The following is a 9353-nucleotide window of genomic DNA, read 5'->3' as shown; positions in this document are numbered from 1 at the left end:
TCTTTCTGACTTACTTTTCTCTGCATAATAGGCTCCACTTTCATCCACCTCATTAGAACTGATGCAAATGCATTCTTTTTAATAGCTGAGAAATATTCCGCTGTCTATATGTACCACAAATTTCATCTCCATTTGTCTGCCGATAGACATCTAGGTTGCTTCCATGTCCTATCTGTTGTAAACAGAGCTGCAATGAACACTGGGGCACACATGTCTTTTAATTCTGGTTTCTTCGGTGTGTATGCCCAGCAGAGGAATTGCAGTTATATTTCCAGGTTTTTGAGGAATCTTTACATTGTTCTCCATAGTAGCTATACTAGTTTCAATTCACACCGACAGAGTGAGAGGGTTCCTTTTTCTCCCCACCCTCTCAAACATTTATTGTTTGTAGATTTTTGGATAGCAGCCTTTCTGACCTGCCTGATATGGTACCTCATTGTGGTTTTGATTTGCATTTCTCTGATCATAAGTTGTGTTGAGCATCTTTTCCTGTATTTGATAGCCATCTGTATGTGTTTCTTGGAGAAATGTCTGTTTAGTTCTTTGGCCCATTTTTCGGTTGGGTCACTTACTTTTCTGGAATTGAGTGCAGGAGTTGCTTGTATATTTTTTAGGTTAGTTATTTTTCTGTTGCTTCATTTGCTATTATTTTTTTCCCATTCTGAACGCTGTCTTTTCACTTTGCTTATAGTTTCCTTCATTGTGCAAAAGCTTTTAAGTTTAATTAGGTCCCATTTGTTTTATTTTTGCTTTTATTCCCATTATTCTGGGAGGTAGGCCATAGAGGATCCTACTGTGATTTACATCAGACAATGTTTTGCCTATGTTTTCCTGTAGGAGTGTTATAATTTGTAGTCTTACGTTTAGACCTTTGATCCATTTTGAGTTTATTTTTTGTGCATGGTGTTGGAAAGTGTTCTAGTTTTGTTGTTATGTGTGGTTGACCAGTTTTCCCAGCATCAATTATTGAAGAGATTGTCTTTCCTCCATTGTATATTCTTGCCTCCTTTGTCAAAGATAAGGTGTCCATAGCTGCATGGATTTCACTCTGGGCTTTCTATTTTGTCCCGTAGATCTATATTTTTGTCTTTGTGCCAGTACCGTACTGTCAATGACTGTTGCTTTGTAGTATAGCCTGAAATCAGGCAGGCTGATTCCTGCACTTTCATTCTTCCTTCTCAAGATTGCTTTGGCTATTGGAGGTTTTTTGGATTTCCATACAAACTGTGAAAGTATTGGTTCTAGTTCTCTGAAAAATACCCTTGGTATCTTAATAGGGATTGCATTCAAGCTATAGATTGCTGTGGGTAGTATATTCATTTTCACTATATTAGTCCTTACATTCCATGAACACTGTCTATTTCTCCATCTACTGTTGTCATTCATCAGTGTTTTATAGTTTTCTATGTGTAGGTCTTTTGTTTCTGTAGGTAGATTGTGATTTTTAAAGGCATAAGCCATCCATCTCCTTGCATGGCTCTGCAACAAAGCATCTCTCTGCTTTAAACTCCAGTGTTTCAATATCGCTTGGCCTAAAGATGTTGGTTGCATGGGTATTTTGTTACAGAAGCAAGTTATCTTTCAAGTCTATGCAGGGTAACAGACTCTCTGAGAGAATGACTCAGTTCTAAACCAAATACACTCAGAAAAGTATGAGCAGTTTTTCCTTCTGTATAAAGCAAATTAGCAGAGACTGATAGCTCCCCCAATTACCAGGTGAATTTAGACCAAGTGTGACAAAGGTTGTCATCCAGTCTTACTCAAGGACTACTTACTCTTTTGAAAATTTTGTAATGAGCTGATTTTCTAGGATGCATATGTAGAGTATATCTTTTGTCTTGTCAGTCTTTTAGTAGTTTGCTTATTATGTGCATCAAATTATATCTTAATACTTACTCCAAGATAGAAATGCTTTCCTTCCATTATGTCTTTGAGGAGAGGATTTCTAGATTGGTTATAAATTCTGAAATTTGTCTTCATCAGTATTACCCCTGGACAATCCATTTTTCTTAACCAGTTGTTTTCTGTGTTGTGGAGACATACTTCATAGGGTGAACAGAGAGAGAAAGGTACAGCTGTGCCAAGTGAAAAGAAGAAACTTGATATTATGAATAAATGGTATTGTCTCAGAATGTGTATATTGAACCTCTAACAGTCTGTACTTTATGTATAGTCAAACTGCATAAATTATCATTTATTTCTGACCCCTTTTGGAAATAGGGTCTCTATATAGGTAGTTGGGTTAATAAGACTGGCACTTTTCCTCCTATTTTTTAAATTTTTATTTTTACTTTATTTTACTTTACAATACTGTATTGGTTAGGCCATGCATTGACATGAATCCACCACGGGTGTACATGCGTTCCCAAACTTGAACTCCTCTCCCACCTCCCTCCCCATAACATCTCTCTGGGTCATCCCCGTGCACCAGCCCCAAGCATGCTGTATCCTGGATCAGACATAGACTGGCTATTCGTTTCTTACATGATAGTATACATGTTTCAAAGCCATTCTCCTAACTCATCCCACCCTCCCCCTCTCCCTCTGAATCCAAAAGTCCGCTCTACACATCTGTGTCTCTTCTGCTGTCTTGCATACAGGGTCATCATTGCCATCTTTATAAATTTCATATATATGTGTTAGTATACTGTATTGGCGTTTTTCTTTCTGGCTTACTTCTCTCTGTATAATTGGCTCCAGTTTCATCCATCTCATTAGAACTGATTCAAATGTGTTCTTTTTAATGGCTGAGTAATACTCCATTGTGTATATGTACCACAGCTTTCTTATCCATTCATCTGCTGATGGACATCTAGGTTGTTTCCATGTCCTGGCTATTATAAACAGTGCTTGGATGAACACTGGGGTACATGTGTCCCTTTCAATTCTGGTTTCCTCGGTGTGTATGCCCAGCAGTGGGATTTCTGGGTCATAAGGCAGTTCTATTTGCAATTTTTTAAAGAATCTCCACACTGTTCTCCATAGTGGCTGTACTAGTTTGCATTGCCACCAACAGTATAGGAGGGTTCCCTTTTCTCCACACCCTCTCCAGCATTTATTCCTTGCAGACTTTATAAGAGCAGGAGATCAGTCACAATCAACACAGAGACATTACTATGTGAAGATAAAGGCAAAAATTGGCCAGTCACAATCCAAAAGAGACATCAGAAGAACGTCTGCCTACCCTTTGATTGCTGACTTGATCCCGAGGGTTTCGAGAAGATATTTATTGAAGCTACCTGGTATGGGCCCCTTTGTTATGACAACACTAGGAAAGCAGTACATGGAGTTTCTCTGGAAACGAAGCTGTCAGTTCCAAAACAGGCATCCTTTTCTTACTTTTTAAAAAAGTTTATTTATTTTAATCAGAGGTTAATTACTTTAAAATATTATATTGACTTTGTCATACATATATTTTCAGGGAATGGAAAATCCTAAAGAGCTCTTTTTCCAATCAACTGATAATCCTCACAGATTCCTCATGCTCCCTAAGAGCTTTCACTGTCTCTTTAGAGATTCAGCTGGGCTAGAACGTACTTCTCTTTCATGGGTCAAGTTGATCTATTAGAATGAGCATAATTCACAGGCAGTGGCAGATGAAAAAAAGCACATTTGGAAGGCAGTCTGACCTCATTAAAAAGACACAGTCCTCTCCTTTTAAATCCGAGGAGGCGAATGGTAGTGACCAAGGCATCGCTGCCCATTGCTGTAATGAAATCACACAGTTGTGATGTCATGGTCACCATGACATCATGGTAAGGAGGGAGGTCTAGGCCTCCCTAAACCTCCCCTCACCAAGACTCTAGGCTGCAGTAGCCATGAGGCAGCCTAGAGGATCACAAGGCCTCTCAAACCATTGGAGCTTGCCTGGGCCTCCCCCCCACACAGTTGGCCAGGTGGGCGTGTTGGTGTCACCTTGTCCACAGCAGAGTTTGTTGTCTATGGCCGGCACTCTTCTCTCCAGTCCTCTGGATTCCTGAGACCCCAAAGAGGCCACCATTCTAGCTTCCTAACTACATGTCTGGAAAAAAAAAAAAAAAGACAGGAATACAATCTACTCCAGACTGAAGGGCCACAACCCCTGGAGAAGTACATAGTCCTCAACCCCAACAAGGGCCACTGTGAGCAGCAAAACCACAGCTCCAGGCAAGCTCACCATTAACACTTTTAGCCATGCCAGGGACACATCCCCAGGATTGGTAAAAAGTATAGACTTCAAGTCCTCTACCAGCTCGAAAAACTGTGCTAGCAAGACCTCTCCACCATCCAAATTAGCCATGCCTGGAAGAGTCTCTACTGCAGCACATCGGGACCAAGGCATGCTCAAATAAGAACACTGGAGGTAACAGTAAGGTAGAGTAGGCCTTGGAGAAGACAAACACCCAAAGTTAAGCCACATAGAAGCCTTTAATGTCAGTTTCAGAGAGAAACTGCTCATCTCCCAGATGATCAAATCACTAACAATACTCAGCTTAGCTAAAAGGAAGTGCAGTTTCTCTCTACGGAACTTAATTAATCGCAGTGCAGGCCTGCCTTCAGCCTCTCATTTCCATTCCTCAATGTTTCCAGTCAGTCTACAGGCAGCTCAAAATATGGACAATGGATGGGCACTCATGGAATTCAGTGAAGACTCTTAAGAACAGAGACTCTTTACCAGGCCAGGGACAGAAAATGCTACAGGTGATATGATGGTAGGTGATATGATGGAGGAAGTTGGAAAGGAGAACGAAAGGGAGATTTCTGAGCTACGATCTGATTACCTGAGGTGGTGGGAGCTGCTTCAGACATATTTGGAGGGCTTGGGGACTTATTACCAAATTTATTAAAGAAATGTAGCCACTGCCCTCCGAGATTTTATGGTTTTAGTGCCTCAGCATACCAGACTCGATGGACGTGAGTCTGACTGAACTCCAGGAGTTGGTGATGGACAGGGAGGCCTGGCGTGCTGCGATTCATGGGCTCGCAAAGAGCCGGACACGACTAAGCGACTGAACTGAACTGAACTGATGCCAGATTAGACTAAGTGCAGTGTCACCACTTAGAAATTCAGGACATATTTCTGTTAGCCTTTCTATTCAGCATGAAGTGATGGGACTGGATGCCATGAGCTTAGGTTTTGAAGGTTGAGTTCTAAGCCAGCTTTTTCATTGTCCACTTTCACTTTCATCAGTACAGACTCTTCAGTTCCTCCTGGCTTTCTGACAAAGGGTGGTGTCATCTGCATATCTGAGGTTGTCATATGAACATCTGAAATATGCAGGTATTTCTGGGGTTGTTGGAACTTCCTGGAGATTTGCTGTATCAGACTTGTTCCAAAACCTTGAATGCTTCATAGAGCTGGAGCCAGGACTCAGCTATAGTGGACGGTTCTCATAAGCATTATTCAGTTCAGTTGAGTGACTCAGTCGTGACCGACTCTTTGTGACCTCATGGACTACAGCACACCAAGCTTCCCTGTTCCTCGCCAACTGCCCCTAGCTTGCTCAGCCTTGTGTGCGTTGAGTCAGTGATGCCATCCAACCATCTCATCCTGTGTCATCCTCTTCTCCTGCCTTCAGTCTTTCCCAGGATTAGCATCTTTTCCAGTGTGTCAGTTCTTCACATCAGGTAGCCACACTGTTGGAGCTTCAGCATCAGTCCGGCCAATGAATATTCAGGACTGATTTTCTTTCAGATTGACTGGCTGATCTTCTGGAAACCCAGGGGACTCTCAAGAGTCTTCTCCAACACCACAATTCAAAAGCATCAACCCATTCTTTGGCGTTCAGCTTTCTTTATGGTCCAGTTCGCAGACCCATCCATGACTACGGGAAACGCCATAGCTTTGACTGGATGGATCTTTGTCAGTAGACTAATGTCTCTGCTTTTTAATGTGCTGTCTTGGTTTGTCATAGCTTTTCTTCCAATGGGCAAGTGTCCTTGAATTCCATGGCTGCATTCAGCATCTGGAGTGATTTTGGAGTTGAGGAAAGTAAAGTCTGTGAGTGTTTCCACTGTGTGCCTTTCTATTCAGCATGAAGTGATGGGAGCGGATGCCATGACCTTCATTTTTTGAATGTTGAGTTCTAAGCCAGATTTTTCACTGCCCACTTTGACTTTCATCAGTATAGACTCTTTAGTTCCTCCTCGCTTTCTGACAAACGGTGTCATCTGCATATCTGAGGTTGTCATGTACACATTTGAAATACGCATATCTACATATCTGAGGTTGATGTTTCTCCCGGCTATCTTGATTCCAGCTTGAGCTTTATCGAATCCGACCTTTCCTTTGATGTACTCTGCATAGAAGTTAACTAAGCAAAGTGGCAATAGACAGCCGTGACATACTCCTTTCCTCCAATTTGGAACCAGTGCATTGTTCCACGTTGATTCTAACTGTTGGTTCTTGACCTGCATACAGATTTCTCAGGGGCTGGTAAGTTGTTCTAGCATTGGTATTTGCTTAAGCATTTTCCTGTTTGTTGTGATCCACACAGTCCAAAGCTCTAGCATACTCAGTGAAGCAGAACTGCATGTTTTTCTCAAATTCTCTTGCTTCTTCTGTGATCCAGCGGTTGTTGGCTGTATACTCTCTGGATCCTCTGCCTTTTCTATATCCCTCTTGATCATCTAGAAGTTCTTGGTTCACTTTCTGTTGAAGACTTGGAGACTTTGAGCATTCCTTTGCTAGTGTGTGAGATGAGTGCAGTTGTTGGTAGTCGGAACATTCTTTGACATGCCGTTTCTTTGAGATAGGAATGAAAACTGACCTTTTTCAGTACTATGGCCACTGCTGAGATTTCCAAATTTGCTTGGACATTGAGTACAGCACCTTCATGGCCTCATCATTTAGGATTTGACATAGTTCAGCCAGAATCCCATCACCTCCACTAGCTTTGTTCATAGTGGTAGTTGCTAAGGCCCAGTTGACTTCTTGCTCCAGGAAGTTTGGCTCTAGCTGAGTGAGTGCACCTTCGTGGTTATCCCTGTCATTATCGATAGTTCTTCTGTGTATTCTGGGCACCTCTTTTTAGTATTGTCTGCTTCCGTTAGGTCCATACCACTTGTGTCCTTTATTGTGCCCCTCTTTGCATGAAATGTTCCCTTGGTATGTCTGACTTTCTTGAAGTGATCTCTAGTCTTTCTCAGTCTATGATTTTCCTCTATTTCTTTGCACTGAATCCTTAGGAAGGCTGTCTTCTCTCTCTTTGCTATGCCTCAGAACTCTGCATTCAGATGGATATATCTTTCCTTTTCTCCTTTGCTTTTTCACTTCTCTTCTGCACTCAGATAGTTGAAAGGCCTTCTTAGACCACTGCCTTTTTGCAGTTCTTCTTGGGGATGGTTTTCACCACTTCCTCCCATACAGTGTTACCAACCTCTATCTGTAATTCCAAGCATATTTCACACCTAGTGACCTAGGGAATGCAGCGAGCCAGCCGGCAGTCTCCATCACAGCAGCGGGTGATGGGGCTGTAACTGACACCCTACCTAATCCCAGGCCTTACCTACTACTCTTTATTACTGATGTCATCATTTTATTTAATCCTCCACCCCCTTCCCCCACAATTTGGGTACCTTTCCAAGTTTGATGCATGAGACAGGGTGCTCAGGGCTGGTGCACTGGGATGACCTAGAGAGTCAGACATGAGCTGGTCTGTCTGCTTTGACACAACCCTTCAGCCAGATGGCTGCGGAGTGCAAACGGGGAAAATGAAAAGGCTTGAGCTCACAGTCCTGGTCAGGCCTCAAGGGACCTCCAACTCAGCTCACACTCTAGAGTAATACTGCAGCACTCACTAATACTGACAGTTCAGGATCTTTCCCTCCCCCACGCCCCTCACCCCATTTATCAGGCTCCTTGGGATGTTCTTCTCCCCACTCCACACTCTGCACCATGACTGAGCGACTAAACTGAACTGATGCCTTACTCCCACCTGTAATCTAGTGCAGTGTCCAGTGATCCTGTTCATGGTTTAGTATGCATTATTAAAAGCGTTAGTTTTCTTTAAATGCCTTAAGTTGGAAAATGGCGACATTGACCCACCAGCTCTCCAGTGCTAAGATCAGTAGCCTATTGGAGGTCAGGATAGTGAGCTGATGGGGTTGCACGGATTCAAGCTCTCTTCCAGACTGTAGCTCTCTGCCAGTCTCTGAGGATGCTGTACTATCTCCAGTTAGCAACAGGTGTGACACACAACATACCTCTGTCCCAACCACTATGAACGACCCGCCTCGACAAAACTACCCAGCCCAGAGGTATAAGTATGAACCCACCTCATGGCAGCCAACAGGGAACTTTTCCCAGCAGCCAAAGAGCTCTCCTTGTGAATGTCTCTGTGTGTGTTTTCTTTATGGGTGTGTCTTTTCCTGAGTGATGGGTCTTGGCTTTGCCTGGTTTCTTCCTCGCTGTGCCTCTCATGGCCACTGGAAGCTGCAGTAGATAATGAGAGAGTGAGGACGGATGGTCTGGTTTCTCTCTCTCTTTTTCTTTTTGACCACGCTCAGCAGCTCATGGGACCTTAGTTCCCCACGCATAGATTGAACCTGTAAACCTGTACCCTTGGCAGTGGAAGCACCAAATCCTAAACAGGACTTGCACCTGGTTGAAAGCACCAAGTCCAAACCAGCACCAATTCCCCTAACCAGGGAATTCCCTATCTGGCTTCTTGAAGGAGCTCCATCCTTGCTCTTTTCATGATGCGCCCTGGAGTAACACGCACTGTCCTCCACAGGGACTGGCTGAACCAGCCTGCGTGCCGTGTCCTGTCCGTGGGAGAGGTCAGGTTCTTTAGTTACTCAGGTGGCCAGCCTAGCTCTGGGGTGTGGTTTCTGTGCTAAGTAAGCTAAGCCCTGCTGCCTAGCTGGTCTCTGCCTTCAACAGAACTGGGGAGACTGAATGTAACTTCACTGCATTTTTGTCAGAGTTTCCATGTCGTGATGACCAGCTGCATCACTGACCTTCCAGAGGACTAACAGTGTGGGTGTCATGAGTAGGGAGGAATGTGTAAGAAGAGGTTGACAAGAACCATAAGAGAGCTTGACCGCAGACCCCAGCTCTGCCCTCCACAATAACCCCCCCTTTGGGTCCCAGATGGAAGTGATGAGGAAGTGTTCTCTCCTGAGTGATTATATAACTGGGGAGGTCCTTATCACTGTCTTTGCTTCTTCTCTTCCAGAACCAGAGCTCAGGAAATCACCATGCCTGCCTATCACTAGGTGATGATAAGAGTAGTCACCCTGCTAGGTGATGGTCTGGTCTCTTACTGCCTCACTCTGATTCTGTCTCTAAGCTTCACAGTTCAGTCAGTTCAGTTCAGTCGCTCAGACATGTCCAACTCTCTGTGACCCCATGAATTACAGCAGGCCAGGCC

This window comes from Ovis aries, chromosome Y, assembly GCF_016772045.2.
Source record: "Ovis aries strain OAR_USU_Benz2616 breed Rambouillet chromosome Y, ARS-UI_Ramb_v3.0, whole genome shotgun sequence".
Classification (NCBI taxonomy): Eukaryota; Metazoa; Chordata; class Mammalia; order Artiodactyla; family Bovidae; genus Ovis; species Ovis aries.
This window is presented reverse-complemented; position numbering follows the sequence as displayed.